The sequence below is a fragment of the Monodon monoceros genome, unplaced genomic scaffold (genome assembly GCF_005190385.1).
Source record: "Monodon monoceros isolate NGI ecotype Baffin Bay Population unplaced genomic scaffold, NGI_Narwhal_1 Super_Scaffold_7, whole genome shotgun sequence".
NCBI lineage: Eukaryota > Metazoa > Chordata > Mammalia > Artiodactyla > Monodontidae > Monodon > Monodon monoceros.
Genome location: NW_021703784.1, coordinates 91,316,871 through 91,339,462, shown reverse-complemented (window position 1 = coordinate 91,339,462; position 22,592 = coordinate 91,316,871). Strand labels below are relative to the sequence as shown.

General features: G+C 39.5%; 1 long non-coding RNA gene across 1 annotated transcript; it reads right to left on the bottom strand.

Moving 5' to 3' along the window:
- Nucleotides 1-19,575: 19,575 nt before the first annotated feature.
- LOC114886380 lies at nt 19,576-22,367 on the bottom strand. The gene is made up of 3 exons (XR_003791333.1): nt 22,335-22,367; nt 21,912-21,981; nt 19,576-20,198 (listed from the first exon to the last, which is right to left on the bottom strand). It is a non-coding gene; the product is annotated as an uncharacterized LOC114886380 (long non-coding RNA).
- Between the last annotated feature and the right edge of the window lie 225 nt (nt 22,368-22,592).

The window sequence follows — 22,592 nt, the reverse complement described above, 5'->3', positions numbered from 1 at the left end:
GTGCCGTCCCCACGACACACCTTCGCTCCGGTTACACAGCCTTATGGAGGGCCTTCTAAATGCCAGGCGTCCCTCCCGCGCGGAGCATTAAATAACATAGTTCCCAATGTCTTGGAGTTCAAGGCAAATAACTTCATGGCGTCAAATGACTATAATACACAATGGCATAAGAGCCATAAAATGAATGAAAGATACATTATGGGAATACTGCTTGATGAACAGTTAGATAGGGGAAGGGCTCCATGTTTTAACTGGACTTAAAGGACTATAGAGATTTTTCTTTTACTTTCCTTTTGTATTTCTTTTTTTTTTTTTTTGGTGGGGGGGCGCGGGGGAGTGGTGAGACGGTACAAAAGTGCACAGTCCAAGTACAGATATGAAAACCACCTCAGCAAAGTTCCAGAGAAGTAGGACCACAAGGTAAATTTAAGAAATTGTGTAATGCCATATAGTGCTTCACACGTATTCCCTCATCCTCCCATCAAGAGTTTTTGTTTCTTTTTCTGGCAGGGATTCGGGAATCATGTAAGATACCTAATATTTTTTCTTAGCCAGTAGGGGCTGCTGATTCAAGACTTGAGAGTTTCTTAAAAGGCAGAGACTTAAGGGCAATAATTCTAAGGGTCAACATTTCAACACATCGTGAAGCTGAAGTCATAATTTTATAGTATTTACTTTAAGAGCCTTATCTCTCCCTGCCCAACCCCCTCTCTCCTCCTCTTATAGGATTAATTAGATATAACCTCTTACGGGATTATATAGTATTTCTCCACTCCCTCTTATAGGATTAATTAATGTTCTTCATAAACTGTCAGTTGTCCAGCAGAATTCAGCCATGTGAGTTGAGCTGGCACCATATTTTGTTTTAATTGAATTTGATATCTTTGGCTGGGGCTGCCTGTCCAATTCAACTGAAGTCTCACCACTCCTCTCCCTCTCCCTCACCTTCATCCTCTCTCTCTTGTCAAAACCTTTGCCTACAGTACAGCCCCAAATTTAGATATCCCAATTCATCATTGCTCACCAAAAAAGGTCCCTCCAGATATTCAATCCCATTCTTCTTAGAATAGGGTGGAAGGAGGGGAAAAGAGTTACATAAACTAAAAATACATATTTTGTTGCATTTGTATGTATGTACTGTATGCATATATAGCTCACACTACAATTTATGATTATTGGGAACACTATGCTGTGAATCTATAGGACCTAGAATAGTACCTGGAACTTGGAGACACTCAAATATCTAACAGATGAGTAGAAGTAAAGATTCATTCATTCAACAAACACTATTCTGGGAATTCCCTGGCGGTCCAGTGGTTAGGACTCTGCACTTTCACTGCCGAGGGCCCGGGTTCAATCCCTGGTCAGGGAACTAAGATCCTGCAAGCCTCCCAGCACAGCCAAAAATATATATATTATTCTGCTCTAATTATGTACCAGTAACTGAACTCGGTACTAGGTATACAATAGTGAAAAAATGGTCAATTCTTAATCCTCATCCTATTTTATCATTCAACAGTGGGTGGCCACTGTTTTCCTCACCAGCTGCTCCTTCCCAGAGTCCTTTGCTGGTCCTTGCTCTTGATGACCCCTAAATCTTGCAATGTCCTTGGGCTCAGACCCCAGCTCTCTTTACTTCTCTACATTTTATCTAGTCCCTTTCTTTTTTGCTTGTTTGTTTGTTTTTGTTTGTTTGATCTTGGCCACACCACGCAGCTTGCAGGATCTCAGTTCCCTGACCAAGGATTGAACCTGGGCCGTGGCAGTGAAAGCACCGAATCCTAACCACTATACCAGCAGGGAACTACCATAGTCCCTTGTTTTTAAATATCAACTGTAAGCGGATAATTTCCAAATGTCTCTAGCCAGACCAGAGTGTGTATACACACTCACACACACACACATCTCCACCTGCCTACCCAACATCTCCACTCAGATGTACAATAAAAATAAACACCTCAAATTTAACATTCAAAGCAGAACTCTACTCCAACCATACACACACCCCTCCCTTCCCCTGTTAAAGGCACCACTATATACCCACTTCTGAAAGCCCAAAATCTAGGGGTCAACCTTGATTTGATTTTTTGCCTTTCCATTGCATTCCGGTATCCAATTCTTCAGCAAGTCTTTTTCATTCTACCTCCAAAATATACCTTGACAGGCCACTTCCCCCACTTCTGCTCCTACCAACCTAGTCCAAATGACAAGTATTCCTTACCTGGAATATGGCAATAGCCTCCTGACTCATCCCCCAAAGCCTGTCTTGGCGCTTGTTCTCCATGAAGCAACTAGAATTTTTTTAAGTAAATTCGATATTTCTTTCGCTCAAATCCCTTCACAGACTTCACATCACGTTAACAAAATCCTCCAACACCAGCTTAACCGCCCTGACCTTTCCAGCAGTATCAACCACCCTCTCCTATGTTCACTTGATGCCAGCCACACTTTTTGCAGTTTCTCAGGTAAGTCAAGTTCATTTCAATCTCAAAGTAGCTTCACTTCTTGTTCCCTCTCCCTGGAACCTCTTACCTTCTATTTCCCAAGACTCAGTCCTTTACATCATTTAGACTTTTGCTCACCACTTGTGATTTTCACTGACTGACCTACATAAATAGACCAAATAGCCTGTCTCCTTTGCCCTGTCACTACTTATCCTTTTACCCTAATTTGTTTTCCTTATAACACTTAATGTTTTCAAATTCTTTGATGAATTTTTGTTCATCTTCCCAATAGCATGTTAAGTTCATGAGGACGGTGATCTTTTCTTGTCCACCCCTGTTCTCTTCACCTCAGATGGGCACCTAAGAGTGCTTGACACTTAGTAGGTATTCAATAAATACCCATTGAATGGATGAATGATGAATGAAGGAGAACAGTTTAGCAGGAGAGACAGACATTAAGCAAATATCCAACTAATTATATGGTAAAAATTGTAATAAGTACAAAGAAGAAAAGAATAGGGCTTAAGGAAAGAGGATAGGTGGGGAGAGGAGACTGCCCTGAAAGGCCTTTCTAAGGAAGTAGCATTTAAACTGGACCTAAGGATAAGCAGAAACTAATTTGGCAAAGAGTGGAGTGGAGGAGAGGAGAGGAAAGAGCAACAATACCTGTTAATGGTTTTGAAGAATACACATATGTGTCTCTAGCACCTACCATAGCATCTGACATAAAATTAAACAGGCATTAAAAAATAATTGTTGATTTTGGATTTTTCTTAATAAATAAAGACAGGTACCATAGAAATATACTTTCCATTTCTGTTAGAGTTCATATTAAGTATGTTATTTTAACTCAAGGAATATTGAAGATGGAAACCACCTCATTTTGATATCTGTTCTTTTTCTATAAAATCTGCGCACTACCCATGCAATTAACAGGACTAATTTTTATTAAAAATGTACACATTTATTCTGATCACCTCAACTTCCTTTTAGGAATATTAATTATTCTATTGATTAAAAGTAAAAAAAAAGAGGCTTCACAGAGTGAAGTGGTACATGACAGAGTTAAGCCCTTTCTGGTTCAGACAATTACACACTTTTGGAAATGAACAACAATCCTTTGCCCCTGGATAAAATTTATGAACCACTAAAAACACTAATACATACAGGAACCTATGGTGGTCTACTCCTATTCAGCAGTATTCTGTGCTAAAATGTAATATAGACCACGGTTCCCAGAGATTGGTAGAAACATATGAAACCATTAAAAACTCTCCGAAGAGGGAGCAAAACTATAAAACTTTGGGCTTGGTGTCAGGGAAATCTGGGACAAAATCCTACTTCTACCTCTTATTAGCTGTATGATCTTGGGTGGATTTAGCTACTAAGCATTCAAATTCTACATCTGTAAAATGCGGCAATACTACTTAAGCAGTGATTGGCACAGAGATATTGTGTTCAGAGAGGTTGATACTACTTTTATCCCCATTTTACAGATGAGGAAAGTGAGGCTTAAAACATTTACATAATTTTCCTATAGACACAGAGAAACTAAGTAGTAGAATTGGGATCTCAATTTAAAAGCTGCGGTTGAGAAAACCATAATCTGAAAGGATATACGCACCCCAATGTTCATTGTAGCACTATTTACAATAGCGAAGACATGGAAGCAACCTAAATGTCCATCATCAGAGGAATGGGTAAAAAAGATGTGGTACATATATACAATGGAATACTACTCAGCCATAAAAAAGAATGAAATAATGTTATTTGCAGCAACATGGATGGATCTAGAGGTTATCATACTAAGTGAAGTAAGTCAGAGAAAGACAAATATATGATATCACTCGTGTGGAATCTAATTTTAAAAATGAAGATACAAATGAACTTATTTACAGAACAGAAACAGACTTATAGATATCGAGAACAAACTTATGGTTACCAAAGGGGAAACATGGCGGGGGAATAAATCAGGGGCTTGGGTTGAACACACACACTACTATGTATAAGACCGATAACCAATAAGGACCTACTGTATAGCACTGGGAACTCTACTCAATATTCTGTGATAACCTATATGAGAAAAGAATCTATAAAAAGAATGAATATATGTATATATAACTGAATCACTTTGCTGTACACCTGAAACTAACACAACATTGTAAATCAACTATACTCCAATAAAATTAAAATAAAAAAAGAAATGCATGGAAAAAAACTGTGATTATTAAATAATTTCTCAATAACTAGATCAGAGAAGGCAACATTTTAAAAAATGCTTAAGGGAGAATAGAACAGTCTCTAGAAATATTTGGTTGTTACACAGATAACATACTCAGACGTAACCACATTGGGTTTCAGTCTCATTTATTTAAAAGATTTCGAGTTCAGAATAATCTTTAATATGGAAAAAAATGGGAATCAACCAAATTGTATCATATTAATATACCAACATTCCAATTTAATTGTAAATTCATTTGCAGTATTTCTGTAAATTGAGTTCCAGGTCAGATTTTCATGGTGAAATCAGGAGTAGTTCAATATAATGAAACAAAATTCCATAATTAGAGAATTACATAGAAGCTAGGAATTTTTAAGAATACATTACAACAGGGCTTCCCTGGTGGCGCAGTGGTTGAGAGTCCGCCTGCCGATGCAGGGGACACGGGTTCGTGCCCCGGTCCGGGAGGATCCCACATGCCGCGGAGCGGCTGGGCCCGTGAGCCATGGCCGCTGAGCCTGCGTGTCCGGAGTCTGTGCTCCGTAACGGGAGAGGCCATAACAGTGAGAGGCCCGCGTACCGAAAAAAAAAAAAAAAAAAAAAGAATACAGTACAACAGAGCTGAATCCTTCGTTTGTCTGTATAATAAAACTTACATATTTATAACAGTTCTGTCTTCTATCTCATCTTCGTTTAAATGCAGTTCAAAATATTGCACTTAATTTCTCCTTTAAGTTCAGTTGAGGTGTTCAATTCTAGGTTAAAAAGAAATAGTGCCATGATAAACAAACCTTTGACATTAGAAATTGGGAGGTTTCCAAAAAGTAAAAATTTAATTTCTTTAACAAACAGTATTACCATGACATGAGCATTAATGTTTATATGCTTCAATATTGCATTAACGTTTTCAAAGTGACTTCACATACATTATCCATTCAAACATCATGTTAGCACTCTTATTTTTTCAACAAGGAAGCAAACTCTTTGAGATGAACTTCTTGCCTAAGAACCACTCTGGTGCAGTAGGCCTGTTTCTAGAACCAGGTTGTCTGCACTAAAAATCCAGTGCTCTTTTCTACTCTATCACCTACTTTATAAGAGAACTTAATGCTCACATTTCATGCAACCTTCTGTAAACATATAAAACTAAACCAATCATTTTGAAACAAATGATTGAAAAAATAGTTTTAGTATTTTATTTTTTTAGCTTCAAAAGCTCACAGAAGTATATAAAAACCATCCCACCTCATTTCCTATTCCCACTAATGCAGCTGCAATTTGGAGTGCGTTCTTCCATTTCTTTTTCTGTGTAATAAAGCTGTATGATATATACAACACACATACTTTTTTTTTTAGTGAAAAAACTGTGAAGAGGTAGCCAAGATGGTGGCGTAGGAAGCCCCTGTACGCACCTCTTAGCAAGGACACACCAAAATTACAACTACTTACAGAGCAACTATCTATTTGGCCTGAATATTAGCAGAAAAGATTTTTCACAACTAAAGACATCAAGAAGGAACCGCAATGAGACAGGTAGGAAGAATGGAGATGCAGTATAGTCAGGACCCACACACCTGGGTGGGCAACCCACAAATGGGAAAAATATCACAATCATTGAGGTCCTCTCCGTGAAGCAGGGGGCCCAAGCACCACACTGGGCTCCCCAGCCCGAAGGTCGTGCACCTCCTGCACCAGGAAAATGAGCCTCCAGAACATCTGGCTTTGAAAACCAGCAGGGCTTATGTTTGGGAGAGCCAGGGAGCTGTAGGAAACACAGACTCTGCTCTTAAAGAGCAGTGTGCACAAAATCTCACATGCCCCAAGTCCCAGCACAGAATCAGTAGTTTGAAAAGAGCCTGGGTTGGACCCACTGGCTCATCTTGGAGAGCCTCCGGGAGAGGAAAGAGGCAACTGGAACTCCCCGCTGGAAAAAGAGACATTGGTGGCAGCCATTTTGGGGAGTTCATTCTTCCCTAATAACACTGCTGCTGGCAAGTGTCCTTTTGTCACCCTCCATCTAGTCTATTAGCACCAGGCACCTGCCCCAACACTTCAGCAGCAGAAGTGGCCCCAATAACCCCTGGACCATGCAGATAGCCTCAAGGGAAGACTACCCCATGCTCCAGCAAGCCCACAGCCACTGCTGGAGGCATTGCCTTGCAGTCAATCAGGATAGGGGCCAGCCTCACCTACCAAGAGCCCGCAGTAGTCAAGCCCACCACAACAGAAGGGTGTACACATAGGGGGCACCCCTAGAGCATATCGTTCTGATGACCAGAGAGGAGCACACTGCTGAGCCCCATAGAGCAATATGCAAAAGAATCAAACTGGACTACTTTCTCACACCATATAAACTCAAAGTGGATTAAAGACTTAAATGTAAGTCCTAAAAGTGAGAAAGGAGGGAAGGGGGCAGAGTACAACCATTAGCTGTTGAGGATACAACAGAAACTGGTTAAAACCTATTAGGCCTAAGATGGCGGAAGATTCAACTTCCGGTAGACTTTGAGCCTCATTATACACTCACTGTAACACATGAGCGTGTTAAATGACACACCCACAGGTGCCATGACTGTCTCGAGGTTGACCATAAAAGGCCAAAGAGTAGGCAATGTCCCAATTCCTGGAAATCCCCCCCTCCCCCAAAATAGTTGGAATAATCCTCCCACTTGTTAGTCTATGAAAGTACCCAGTCCATAAAAACTAACCATTCCATATTTCGGCGCCACTGTCACCTTCTGAGAAGGACCACATTCTGCCTATGGAATGTGTATCTCTCTAAATAAACTTGCTTTCACTTTACTATGGCCCACTCTTGAAATCTTTTCTGCGTGAAGCCAAGGACCCTCACTTGGTGGCCCATCCCAGGAACTCGCCCAAGACCCAGGACATGACCATCCTCTTGTGCCCCATTTTCTCGTAACAAAACCATAAAACTTCTAGAAGAAAATATAGGCAAGTATGGTCTTTCTCATTGGTCCTAGAAATTTTTTTTGTATATGTCACCTCAGGCAAGGGAAACCAAAGCAAAAATAAACAAATGGGACTACATCAAACTAAAATGCTTTCCCACAGCAAAGGAAATTATCAAAAACAAAAAGGCTGCCTAATGAATGGGAGAAGATATTTGCAAACAATATGTCCAATAAGGGGTTAATATCCAAAATATATAAAGAATTCATACAACTCAATATCAAAAAAACAAACAACCTGTTTAAAAAATGGGCAGAGGGCCTAACTAGACATTTTTCCAAAGTAGACATACAGATGGCCAACAGGCACATGGAAAGATGTTCAATATCACTTATCATCAGGGAAAGGAATGCAAATCAAAACCACAATGAGTTATCACCTCACACCTGTCAGAATGGCTATTGGCAAAAAGACAAGAAATAACAAGTGCTGGTGAGAATGGGGAAAAAAGGGAACCCTCATGCACCGTTGGTGAGATTATAAATTGGTGCAGCCAGTATGGGAAAGAGTATGGAGGTGCCCCCAAAAATTAAAAATATAATTACCAATTACCATATGATCCAGCAATTCCACTCCTGGGTATTTAGCTAAAGAAGATGGAAACATTAATTCAAAAAGATACATGCACACAAACATTCACTGCAGCATTATTTGCAATAGCCAAGATATGGAAGCTAAGTGTCCATCGATAGATGAGTAGATAAAAAGATGTGAGATATGTATATCAACATAGATACATAGAGATATATGTGGAATATTACTGATCCATGAAAAATAATGAAATCTTGCCATTTGCAACAACATGAGTGAATCTAGAGAGTATTATGCTAAGTGAAATAAGTCAGACAGAGAAAAACAAATATGTATGATATCACTTACTGTGGAATGTAAGAAACAAAGCAAATAAAACAAAATGAAAACAAGACTCATAGATACAGAGAACAAATGGGTGTTTGCCAGAGGAGAGGGTGGTGGAGTGAGTGAAATAGGTGAAGCGGGTTAACAGGTACAAATCTCCAGTTATAAAATGAATAAGCCACAGGTATATAATACACAACATAAGGAATATGGCCAATAATATTGTAATAACTTTGTGTGGGGACAGATGGTTACTAGACTTATTGGGGTGATAATTTCATAATGTATGCAATTGGCAAATCACTATGCAGTACACCTAAAACTAGCATAATTTTGTATGTCAACAATAAATATTTTGTATATTTCAATAAAAAAAGAAGAAAAAAAGTACAAACTGTGATCATACAAACATAAGCCAACCACTTTCTTTCTCTACTCAATATACCTTTAAAAAGACATAGTGAATTTCAGGTGAAGTTTTTCTTCACCTAAATGCTTCCTTTAGCAGTGGACTCAGGATTTGCTGTCTTTACTCATTTTTTTTTTCTAAAATTTCTGGCTACCTTAATTTCTATGACTTTCACCTGGTTCTTTTCTTTCTTCCCTTTATTATATTTGTAAATATATTTGATATATACAAAAGATTATCTGAAATACATGAGTTAGTTATAAATCAAAATATAATAATAAAAAAAAACCCTAAACTCACCATCCAATTCAAGAACCAAAGACTCAAGAAGCTACCCTATCCTACACTTCAGAGGTAAGCACATTCCTAAATGTTGTGTGTCATTCTGCTGTTTTTATATATAAATGCTTTTAAAATACATATAAATACTTTATCACAAATTTATATGAAATAATATATTGTTTAGCTTTGCTTATTTTTGAGATCTATTACAAACCATATTGTAGGGACTTCCCTGGTGGTCCAGTGGTTAATACTGCATGCTCCCAATGCAGGGGGCCAGGGTTTGGTCCCTGGTCAGGGAACTAGATCTCGCATGCCGCAACTAAAAAGATCCGGTGTGCTGCAGCTAAGACCCAGGCAGCCAAATAAATAAATAAAACAAAACAAAAACCATAGTATAAATGGATGCTGGGGGATGCAACCCAGACACCCACAGCAGGATCAAGACATCCATTTGAGGAGAGTGTTAATTGTTGAGGGCTCACAGCTGTGTCCCTCTATGGGCATTATCCTTGGCCAAAGGGAGCTGCTTTGTCCCTCCGGTGGACAGCCTGCTTCCAGTGCCTGGTTAATGCAGAAATACAAAAGCCTGGCCCACTTATCTCAATTACAGACATCTCTGAAGGGCCAACCTAGCTTCACCCCTAGCTCCCTGTGGAATTAGCTGAGGCCTCTATTACTGCTGCATCGAAGCTCAGCTTCTCCCTCAGCTTGATCCTGCTTCCCTCATTCTCTTACTGATGTTGTTCCCCAGAGTACTCCATAAATAAGTGCCCTGCAAGCAAATCTCAGTCTTAGAGTCTATTTCCTGGGAAACCTGACTGTTGTAGGTTGAACTATGTTCCCGCAAAAGATATGTTGAAGTTCCTGGCATTCCATAAGTAATGGTCCCTATGGTCACCTATGAATGTGACCTTCTTTGCAAGTAAGGTATTTACAGATGTAATCAAATTAAGATGAGGTCATACAGGATTAGAGTAGGCCTTACATCCAGTGACTGTCCTTATAAAGAGTAAGAGATTTGAAACACACAGAAAGACAGAAGAAAGAAGGCCACGTGAGGGAGAGAATATAGTAATGCAGCTACAAGACAAAGAGTGCTAAGGATTGTCGACAACCCCCAAACGCTAGGAAGAAGGCTCTTCGCTAGAGCCTTCAGAGTGAGCATGGCCCTGCCAATACCTTGATTTAGGACTTTTAGCCTCCAGAACTGTGAAAGAACAAATTTCCATTCTCTAAATCTACCCAGCTTTTGTCAATTTGTTACAGCAGCCCAAGGAAACTCATACATAGACTTAAGACCTACATTTGTGTAGTCTTCTGGGACTTGGTTTTTTTACTGGACATCATGTTACTAAGAATTATTCATGTTGTTTACTGTAGCTGTAGCCCTCCATTTTTTCCCCTCAATATCAATGGCAATATCTCATCAGAGACATAGTAATAATACATATGTGAAAAACTTTATTCTTTCTACAATGATTATTCCTCTGTTTGAGGGTATAGTCTTATTGTTTGTTCCTTTATTTCACATTTTTTGAGAAAAATTCTATATAAATTTTAAAATTCATTACATGTCTATCTTTGTACATATATGTATGTGTTAGGCAGAATAAAGACGCCCCCCAAAGATTCACATCCTAAACACTGGAACCTGTGAATATTATATGACAACATATTATGTTGATACAATTAAGTTAAGGATTTTCAGATGAGGGTATTATTCACATGAGCCTAATATAATCACCCGGGCTCTTAACATTAGAGAATCTTTCCCAGCTTTGGTCAGAAAGGGAGATGTGACTATGGACGAATGGTCAGAGAGATGCAATGATGCTGGCTTTGAAGATGTAGGAAGGGGTCCACGAGCCAAAGAATGTGGGCAGCCTCTAGAAGCTGAAAAAGGCAAGGAAAAAAACTCTTCCCTAGAACCTCCAAGACGAAAATTTTGATTTTAGTCCAGTAAGTCCCATGTTGTAATTCTAACCTATAGAACTGTCAGATAATAAGTGTGTGTTGCTTAAAGCCACCAATCTGTAGTAATTTGTAATATCAACAGTAGAAAACTAATGCTGTGTGTGTGTGTGTATGTGTGTGTGTGTGTGTGTGTGTGTGTGTGTGTGCCCTAAAGAAGCATACCTGGTTCTGGCCCCTGCCCTCCTATCTTGTTCACTACACGTAAGTGATAAGGTCCTTCTCTACAGTCCTCAAAAGCACAAAGATCCATACTGCACCAACCATACTTTAAGCACCATAAAGTTCTTTTTGTCCTATTCACTAGTATAGCCCTGGTAAACATATAATAGGCTCTCAATAAGTATCCATTGAATGATCGAATGGATTATTATTGTAGAAGGAAAAGTGTAAAAGTTAGTGGCAGGGAGCAATAATTTCCAGCTGAAAAGTAAAATCAGTCACAATTTTTAAACTATATAGCTCATCTGTTGGTTCTACTTTTCTTAAGTTATAACTCACTGATTTTTCCTTCATAAAACCAAGAATTGGAAAGAAGCTATGCTTTATTAACTCACCTAGCCCAAAACAGTTTGTTTACCATCTGCAGGGGCGAAAGCAAGCTGTTAAAAATAGTACACAATTAGTTGGTTACTATTTGTCCTGCTTTTGGGGCTCACCTGGTAAGTCTGCCAACTTCATTGTCACCTCTTACTCAAGAGTGATTGGATCTTAGGAATACCACCTCCTGTTACTCAGTTTACAGGGGATGTTGAAAAGTCAAAATGCTGGGTATGTCTCTGTGAAATAGATATTGTTAGTGAACTATGTTCACATTATCTATGTAGGGGACCTAAACATATTTTCCTATCTCTAGCTCCCTTCTATTTTTCTTCATTTTGCAATAAGAGAATTTTAATAAGCCTCCTCAAAATCTTCTAAACAAGATGGGGAATGGAGAAATAAATAGCTGCCCCCCCCTTTCCTAGCACCCAGGTATGGAGGGAACTGAGGGAAGAGCATGCCTAAAGGGTGTAAGGCTGAAGAGTTCAGGGAGGAAGAGAGTAGCATGACTGGAGGGCAAGGAAAAGGGCAGGAAAGGGAATGACAGAGCTGGGCTTATGTCTGCTCTGCTTCACAATCATCTTGGATCACCCAGGTCAGAAAACAACTCATTATTATATATATTGCAAAATATTTCAAAAACAGAATCTTCTCTTTCAGTAGTATGAGGAAAATAACAGGTCTGAAGTTGTATCACCTTGGACAGCTCTAGTATTTAGTTAGCTCACGTGTAAAATGGGGATGGCAAATGCCTACCTTTTGGAGAAGACAGAGAGGACAACAAAGAAACCTGAGAGGCCTGCTGGGTTTACATATCTACTAGTGGTGGGCGTGTTGCAGGAAAATGGGGGGCGAGAGGATGGTCATGTCCCAGGTTTGGGGCTGCCAAGTGAGGGTCCTTGGCTTTGCGTAGGAAAGAATTCAAGAGTGGGCTGTAGTGAAGTGAAAGCAGGTTTATTTAGAGAGATACACATTCCATAGGAATGTGGACCGTTTCAGAAGGTGAGAAGCCCTGAAATACGGGGTGGCTAGTTTTTATGGGCTTGGAAATTTCATCTGCTAACGAGTGGGAGGAATATTCTATCTTGGAGAAGGGGGTGGGGATTTCCAGGAACTGAGCCACCGCCCCATTTTTGGCCTTTGATGGTTGGCCTCAGAACTATCGTGGTGCCTGTGGGTGTGTCATTTAGCATATGCTAATGTATTACAATGAGCATATAACGAGGCTAAAGGTCTACTGGAAGTCAAATCTTCCACCATCTTGGCCCTAGGAGGTTCTTTTTTTTTTTAATATTATGTATGTATGTATGTATTTATTTTGACTGTGCTGCGTCTTAGTTGTGGCATGTAGGATCTTCACTGTGGCATGCGAGATCTTTCTAGTTGTGGCATGTGGACTCTTAGTTGTGGCAGGCATTTGGGATCTAGTTCCCCGACCAGGGATTGAACCCAGGGCCTCTGCGTTGGGAGCATGGAGTCTTACCTACTGGACCACCAGGGAAGTCCCCGGCCCTAGTAGGTTCTAACTAGTTTTTGTCATATCTTCAAGGGCTGTGTCATTCTTTTAAAGATTGTGCCCTGCCCCCTTCCCTCCTGTCTCAGGTGGATTATTTGCCTTACCTCTTCCTCAGCAGCAGTAGTTATTATCACTCAATTTTTTCCTCAGTCAGTTCTACAGGTGAAAAAAAGTCTCTCATTTCCAAATGTGTCTTCCGACACTAGGGAGCAATTAAGTTAACTCAATCCTGACACTACCTGCTGGAGATAGCATAAGATCCCACAGGCTTAGTCCCACAAGACCGCCCTCACTTCAGACACCAAATGCGAATCCAGGTTGTAATTGCACTTCTGACTGGTTATAAGTTGGAGCTTCCTCCTGAAACAGGAGGAATTATATCCTTTTACAATAAACCAGTAATCTAGTAAGCAGACTGTTTTCCTGAGTTCTGTGAGCCATTCTAGCAAATTAATAGAACCTGAGAAAGGGGTTGTAGGGAAACCCTGCACCTCAGATTGGGACTTGAACCCACTGTCTTTTAATTGAGATCACACACCCGGTCTCAGGACTTAAGGAAACTCAGGTTCTTTATGTCTAGTTGCAGAAAGAATTCAGAGACAGAGTGACAGGTAAGAAGTGGATTCATTTAGAGAGATACACATTCCATAGACAGAATGCAGTTTGTCTCAAAAGGCAAGAGCAGCCCCAGGGCATGGGGGTCGTCTGGAAAGTGAGAGTGGCCAATATAGAAACACACTCCACAGACAGAGTGTGGGCCATCTCAGAACGTGAGAGACACCGAAATGTGGGGTGGTTGGAACCAGATGGAAGAGATGCATAAAGCAAGGTGTGTGGGAAAAGGGCACAAAGTTTCCATGCCCTCTCCAGCTGCACCACTCTCCCAGCACATACACTTGTTCAGCAACCTGGAAGCTCTCAGAACGCCATCCTATTGGCGGGCTCGTTCTGTAGACATGCCTGATTAAATAGTAGGCCTTTGGCAATTGATTCAACCTCCAGCCCCTCTCCCCTCCCCCGAGATGGGGGGAGGCATGTGACTGAAAGTTTCAACCCTCTAATCACTGTTGGGTCCCCTGGCAACCAGCCGCCATCCTTAGGAGCTTTCTAAAAGTCACCTCATTAACATAAACTCAGATGCGGTTCAAAGGAGCTGGCCATGAATAACAAGACACTCCTATCGGGCTTCCCTGGTGGCGCAGTGGTTGAGAGTCCGCCTGCCCATGCAAGACACATGGGTTCATGCCCCAGTCCGGGAAGATCCCACATGCCACAGAGTGGCTGGGCCCGTGAGCCATGGTCACTGAGCCTGCGCGTCCAGAGCCTGTGCTTCACAACGGGAGAGACCACAACAGTGAGAGGCCCATGTACCGCAAAAAAAAAAAAAAAAAAAAAAAAGCAAGACACTCCTATCACCTTTATGGCTCTGGAGCTATTTCAAGGAACTGATTACAGAAGAGCAAATATTATAACAAATGATGCTCACATTGCTCTTTTCACTTCGGAAATTCCAAGGGTTTGGGGAGCTGTGAGCCAGGAACAGTGCAGGAAGACCAAATATATGTTTCCTCATTATAAATCACAATATAATCACACATTGTTTTAATTTGCATTTTTTTGAGGCTGAAGTTTTCTTCATATGTTTATTTGCCATTTATATATTTTCTTTTGCACACTGCCTGTTCATGTCTTTTGCTCACTGGTGTATTTCTCTTTATCCTAATGATCTATAAAAGGTTATTATAAGGTTATTAGTGTAAGGTTATTAAACCTTTTCAAATGCATTTACTTTTTAAAATATTTATTTATTTATTTGGCTGCGCCAGGTCTTAGTTGCTGCACGCAGGATCTTCGTTGCAGCATGTGGGATCTTTTAGTTGCAGCATGCGAACTCTTAGTTGCAGCATGTGGGATCTAGTTCCCTGACCGGGGATTGAACACGGGCCTCCTGCATTGGGAGCGTGGAGTCTTAGCCACTGGACCACCGGGGAAGTCCCTACATTTACCTTTTTATTGTGGATAATTTCAAACACATGAAAAGGCAGACAATAATTTGATGAACTCCTACACATAATGAACTTCCATAACTATCAACTCATGTCCACTCTTGTTTCATCTATACCACTATCCACTTCCCCTTTCACAAATTATTCTGAAGCAAATCCAGAAAACATATCATTTATAAAAATATTTCAGCATGTATCTCTAAAATTATAATGGCTCTGGAACCAAGCAGGACCCTGTGAGGCTCCCAGGTACAAAGCCTTTCCATGTCCCCTGTTTCTTGTTTGTAGGAAATGGGCTTCATTTAACCTCCTAAGACCTTCCCTGAGTTCCAAAAGGCAGATTCAAACAACTGCTAATCAGAGAAGGGTGGGAATGCAGAACAAAGGAGGAGCAACCAAGAAACAATAGTGCAGCAACTAGAGCTGGGTCCTGGCTCCTCCTCAAGGATTATACCTAACAGTGTCTTTGAATTCTGCTACAGGAACTAATGCCCTGTCTAGGCGGAGGATGGTAAGTTCAGGCTGAGCACAATCCTGGAACACCACTCTAGTTACCTCACCACCAACAAATCAGAAGAAAGTCACACCCCCTGCAGCCACCACCCCAAATTTTGCCTGTAAAACTCCCCCAAAACTGTTAGGGGAAACTCTGACTGAAACTGCCTACCCTGGCCAGGCACCACAGTAGCCATTTGCATGAGTTATTTTGACAAGAGGTCCTGGTAAGGAACACGGAACTAATAAGCTACCACCAACCAGAAGAATTCGGGAAAGGTCAAAAGGTCCATATGTCCTACCAATCTCCCAGAATCCTCCTCACTGGAGTCCATCTTGGCTGAGCCGTGTGTGCGCCACCAGGAAGGACCCTGAGTCAGAATGATTGGCCAGAGACAACCCGGAAACTAATCCCATCACCATAAAACCCGAGACTGCGAGCCACATGGCAGAGCAGTACTCCTGGGTTCCCTTACCCTCCTGCTTTCCACTGGGCTGCCCCTTCCCAATAAAGTCTCTTGCTTTGTCAGCACACGTGTCTCCTCAGACAATTCATTTCCGAGCGTTAGACAAGAGCCCACTCCCGGGCCCTGGAAGGGGTCCCCCTTCCTGCAACAAAACCATTAGGGAGTTCTGGTTTTTTGAGTTCGAGCCACCCATTCTCCTTTTATGTTCTTTGCAATAAACATTTCTCTGCTCCAAACTCCTACGTTAGTCAGGCACACGAACTTGCATTTGGTAACAGCTCTTTTTAAAACTATAATACCACTAAGTCACACACCACATACCATTTTTATCTTTGCAAGTTTCAAACATACATACTTGGAAGATTCATCAAGTTGAGAACATTTTAATGACCAGTTAAAGCAAACAAGAAAGTAGGATTACATGGAAAAAAAAGTTTAAGTCAGCTGCAAAAATAGGTATCTAGCTAACTATACAAAGAACTGCTAGAAGTGAATTGCTAAAGACAGATGTAAAATCAGTAACCAGACTCACCACAAAAAAAGAAATCATCAGAAACATGTGTAAAACAAGCCAGCTAGGAAAACAACATTCCACTTTGTGAATAACAGAAGGGAGAAGAAAAAAAAAAGACTGTGATTATCCTAATGGTGAAATAGCTTCTTCTTGGAGCACAAAGCAAGTGGTCTTTATTTATAGTTGGACACAAAGGAAAAAACTGCTCTTGGTTTTAGCATACCTGTATTAAATGAAAATCAGAGGTGCAAATGACAATAGCTCTTTGACACAAATCATCTGAAAATAAAACTATGAAACTGTAGCAGGGAAGAACAAAAGCTGTCGCCATGTTGGATCTCTTTCTTTTACTTTGACCTTTGCTTTCCATTATTTTTGTTCTGTCTATAGCTATAGGCATACATACTGGCCTGCCTCAGGCCTCCCTCTGCCTGAATGTTAAAATAAAGTGCCTTTGTTCAGCCCACAGGGAAACACCCTGACCCTGCCCACTTCTGAATGGCTGCAGAAAAGAAGAAATTAACACACCCCCTCCCCGAGGCTGGCCAAAACCAGGAGATATTTTGCAAGACTTATGGCCTTTTTACTTTACTTCCTCACCTCCTCCCCCTCTCTGTTCTATAAAGGAAGCTAGCATCCAGACCCCTTAAGATGGTACATCTGGGACGCTAGTTCACCATCTTCTTGGACGACTGGCTTTCTGAATAAAGTCGCTATTGCTTGCCTCAACACCTCGTCTCCCAATTTATTGGTCTGTCATGCAGCAAGCAGAGCGAGCTTGGCGTCAGTAACAAAACTCTAGTTTTTGTTAGGGAGAAACAACCTTTGCGCAACACATGAGTACTTCCTAGGGCTCTGTTTTCTATTCCCAATCCATACCCTGTCTCTTAGACATTTTTTTCCTTCAGCATTATAACTATATTCTGCACTTCATCATATGTTTATATATGTGTATTTAATGGAGATATGAATGAATACTCACTCTTTAAGTTTCTTAACATAGGTCTCTTTTTGGTTTGAATTTGTAGAGAGACCAAAGAGCCCAATTTTAATATTTTCACAAGTTCCTCATAAGTAAAGAGCTCATTCATCATTTCAGGAATGAGATATTTTAATCATTTAAATGCAAATGTGAAAAAGACTTGATATCCAAAACGGAGAACATATGTTATTCATACAAAGTGTTTAATGAATGAATCTGGGCTTAACATAAAAGACCCTGTTTTTAAAAATCCAATTAATTGCAAATTTATAGAGAAGACAACAAAAACAATTTTTGGACAAGATTGTAATTTTTGAGTACAGATTTCCAAGTATATAGAAGACATGGTTTAAAATGTTTGAACATTACCATTTTTTTCTACTTTACTTTCAAAAAATTAATTGATACTGAAAATATATATACAATTATTTAATAGTCCTTTTGCCTGTTTAGATAACTTCGATGTTTTAGGGTTGGTCAAAGTTGGAGGTGCAAAGTTGGAGATCTTGGAGTTAATCCATTCTTTCTTTTAATCATGAAATGAAAATTTGGGGACACCAAGATAGAGACTAATCAAAGAATTTCACAGTCTCTTTATTTCCTATTTAATATAGGTTCGAACACTATCAGATGAACTGTTTTACCTTCCCTGCCTCAAGGTGGAAATATTCAATAGTCTAAGAGGTCCTGAACTCCTGCTCTGGGGCTGCTCAACCAGTAGATGGGAAATTTTACGTACAGGCTATAGATGGGATGAGATATTCTGACCCTTTCCATACCCCAGGGATGTTTTGAGGATCCATGTTTAGTTAGAATTTTGCCCTTGTTATAGTCTCATTTCAACTCTCTTCTGATTTGGGATACAAGTAAGTGTCCTCTTAATCAAATTTAGGGAGACTTTTAATAAATCAAACCTAAGGGGATCAATTGGGGGATTTATAAACATTAGTCAATATCCTTCAGAGTGAGTATAATCCTCGTTTTATAGTAAAAGGAAATGGTGAACTTGGTCTACCTTAGTGCTAAAGAACATTGCTCTAAATTTTTAATCTCTTCCATTTCTGATGAGAAGAAATAATACATATGGAGGTAGCAGATTTTCAGATCTCATTTGCACAATACCACAAAAATCCCACTTGCCCCTCATTTGTCAATGAGATAGTGAACAATGTATTCTATTAACCCAGTTTCAAAATAAAAATAGAAGCAAAAGCTAGAGTGCATACTATATTGTAATCTGCCTTTGTACTTAAAATAGTAAACATTTTTCCAAGTCATATTTTCTGTATAACTTTTAACGGCTTGACAGATTCCACGTATGGATATTTCATAGATAGATCTAAATATTCTATTCCTGGGCATTTAGGTTGTTTCAAGTATTCAGCTATTATAAATAAAGCTGAAACAAATACTAGTATGTATTTATACACATCTCTGATTATTTTATATTAAATTCTTAGAAATGCAATTACTGAGATGTGTTGCAAATATTTTTTCCCAGTCTTTGGCTTACCTTTTCTTTTTTTTTTTTTTTTTTTTTTTTTGCAGTACGCAGGCCTCTCACTGTTGTGGCCTCTCCCGTTGTGGAGCACAGGCTCCGGACACGCAGGCTCAGCAGCCATGGCTCACGGGCCCAGCCGCTCCGTGGCATGTGGGATCTTCCTGGACCGGGACACGAACCCGTGTCCCCTGCGTCAGCAGGCGGACTCTCAACCACTGCGCCACCAGGGAAGCCCTCCTTGTATTTTTTTTTTAGAATATTATTTTTTTTATACAGCAGGTTCTTATTAGTTATCTATTTTATACATATTAGTGTATATATGTTAATCCCAATCTCCCAATTCATCCCACCACCACCACCACCCCACCGCTTTTCCCCCTTGGTGTCCATGTTTGTTCTCTACATCTGTGTCTCTATTTCTGCCTTGCAAGCTGCTTCATCTGTACCATTTTTCTAGATTCCACTAGGTATTCCTTGTTGTATTATAGATACTAGCTCCTTGTTGGATTTAGACATGAAAATATATTCTCCAATAGTGCCATCTATTATAAATTATGAAATCTTTTTTTCTCAGTACCTTTTTCCAGTGATCTGTTGATGCATAATGAAGCACTCAAAACCTCAGAAGCTTAAAACAAACCATTTTATTTTGCTCATGATATTTTTGGGTCAAAAATTGGGAGGGGCTCCACTGGGCATTTCCCCTGATTTACACAGCAATAGCCAAGGCAGCTGGGGCTGGAAGGTCCATTTCCAAAATGACTTCACTTACACTTCACTTCTTCAGTTTCCTTGGTGCTCCTTGGCTTCTCTACCTGATGTCTCTGTCTCCAGGGCCTATTTTTATGACCTTGGACTTCTCACAACATGGTGGTTTCAGGGTGGATTTCTTATGTAGTGGCTGGCTTCCAAGAGGCAGGAAACAGAAGTCAGGCAAGGTAAAAGCCACACCTGGAATTGGCACACCATCACTTCTACCGTATTCTCTTGGTTGAAGCACTCAAAGGCCCTGCCTAAATTCAAGAAAGTGGAGAGATGCCACCTTTTGATGACAGAGTAACATCACGTTGTAGAAGAACATGTGAGCTGGGAGATATTGTTGTGGCCAACTTTGGAAAACACCATCTGCCACATTATTGATTTTTTTTTTCTTTTGTGAGTTGTCAAACCATGGCTTAGCCCTTCCATCTTTTCCTACTGATTTATAAAAACTTTTTATATTACATATCTCAAAACTTTTCATTTATAAAAATTATGTTTTTTCTAAGTTTTCCTCCTCAGGTAGAAGAATGTAAGACAGTTTCATTTACTTCACTGTTTCCTTCTAAAAGTCTTTTGTTAGGATGAAAAAGTTACTGAAATCTATATATCTCAAAAAATTAATGATATATGTTATAGGATCTTCTGAAAGAATAAACCATTTCACAGATATCTTTAAATTAATCCCATTATATTAAAAATTCAGGAACTTCCCTGGTGGTCCAGTGGTTAAGACTCTGTGCTTCCAGTGCAGGGGGCATGGGTTCAATCCCTGGTCGGGGAACTAGGATCCCACATGCCGCGTGGTGCGCCCAAAAAAAAAAAAAATTTTAATTGTATAATAAAATTAGAACAAATGGCACAAAAAGTTTAAAATCACTGATGTCTTCATTTTAACCTTCTAATACAATGGGGCTTTTCTTTCCCCTCATAAACTGTACATACTCTACACCTTTGTTTAACACTAAAATAAAAAAGTTGTCCACTCTTTTAATACAACTTCATTGACAATATGGTCCTCACCCCCTCAAAAACACTTCTTTAAAAACAATTTAAAATCCAGAAACATGTATTTATTTCAGAGTTTAAAAAGCAAACTACAAAAGCAGTTTACAAATAATTTTTTTTTGGTTAGTAAATACACACAGAACTGCTTTCTTCTATTATGTGAATTCAAGGACTTCTAATATTGTCTCAATAAAACTTTTCACAAATATTTATTTCATGAGCGTGTCAGGCAAGAAATAATATTGTCTTCAAGCAAGACTTGTCTGAAAATGACAAGTCATGCGTCTATTCATTAACTAAAGACTGTTAATAACAGAAAAGCAAACTAAAGCTGTATGTCCTGGAGTTTTTGCATGCCAAATTCTGGCACTTTGTGCTCAGGTTTAAGGTAGTTATTAACTCATGTTTCCCCAGCACATAGAAATATAATATGCATAGCATTTTAATTGTAAAACTATAATATGACAAGTATCCTTTATTAAAATAATGTCCTTATTACAAATATTTCAGATAAAAATGGTTTTCAAAGTTGAAGCAAATTAATTTGGAAAAACAAATTCCGAACTAAACAAAAATGTTTAGTAAGTTCTAGAAGCACACAGGCACACTGAAGGAGAAAGTCAAACAAAAAGAAAAACAAGGAAGGCAGAGGACACAGCAAAATGACCTCTTAAGGTCTTCTGAAGCTTTCAGATATAGCTAGAATCCTTTAAGTGGCAGGATATATGCTTGTGACCTTGTTTTCTTTCAAATGGAAATGAATTAATGTCTTTTAATTTAGACACAGTATTTTGAAGTAACTGTTGGTTTGCTGTGTCTTGCCCATAAAAATCATATGAGTAATACTCTGACTTCAAAAAGTAAGGCCCAGCAGAGCAGAGATAATGTATTCTGTCCTAGAAATATATGTAGGAAGAATCAGAAAATAAAATTGACAGGCATGTAAAAATTTTAAATACCTTTCCTCTTTCTCCCAGGAAGGTGGAGGTGAGGGGTGGAGACACACTGTGTGTTCAAGAGTATCGCAATCTAAAAACAAATGTATTAAACAGAAGAAAACAAAATATACATACAAGTGCACAAAGTACAATCAATAATTCTTCCTCTTCAAATAATGTAAATGAAAAATCAGGGCCAAATTCTGAATGGGTGATTTGTTGCTTTGTACATGCAGTTTTGCCACTCACAAATGTTCACAGATGCAGAAACACATTAATAAGAGATACTTACTTTCAGCAAAGGGAAATGGAATAGAAAGGACTCGAGAAAAAGCCTCAAATAGATATTCCTACCCCCACCCCCTCAAGTGTTTCCAAATTTTGGCTACAATCTAAAATAAAAACTTAATTTTTTGTTATCTTCCGAATTCTATTACCACGTACCTTGGAGATATTGCAGGTTCGGTTCCAGGCCACCGTGATAAAGCGAATATCGCAATAAAGCAAGTCATGCAAATTTTTTGGTTTCTCAGTGCATATAAAAGTACTGTTTACACTACACTGTAGTCCATTAAGTGTGCAATAGCATTATGTCTAAAAAATAATGTACAGACCTCAGCTAAAAAATATTTTATTGGGACTTTCCTGGTGGTCCAGTGGTTAAGACACAACACTTCCACTGCAGGGGGTGTAGGTTCGATC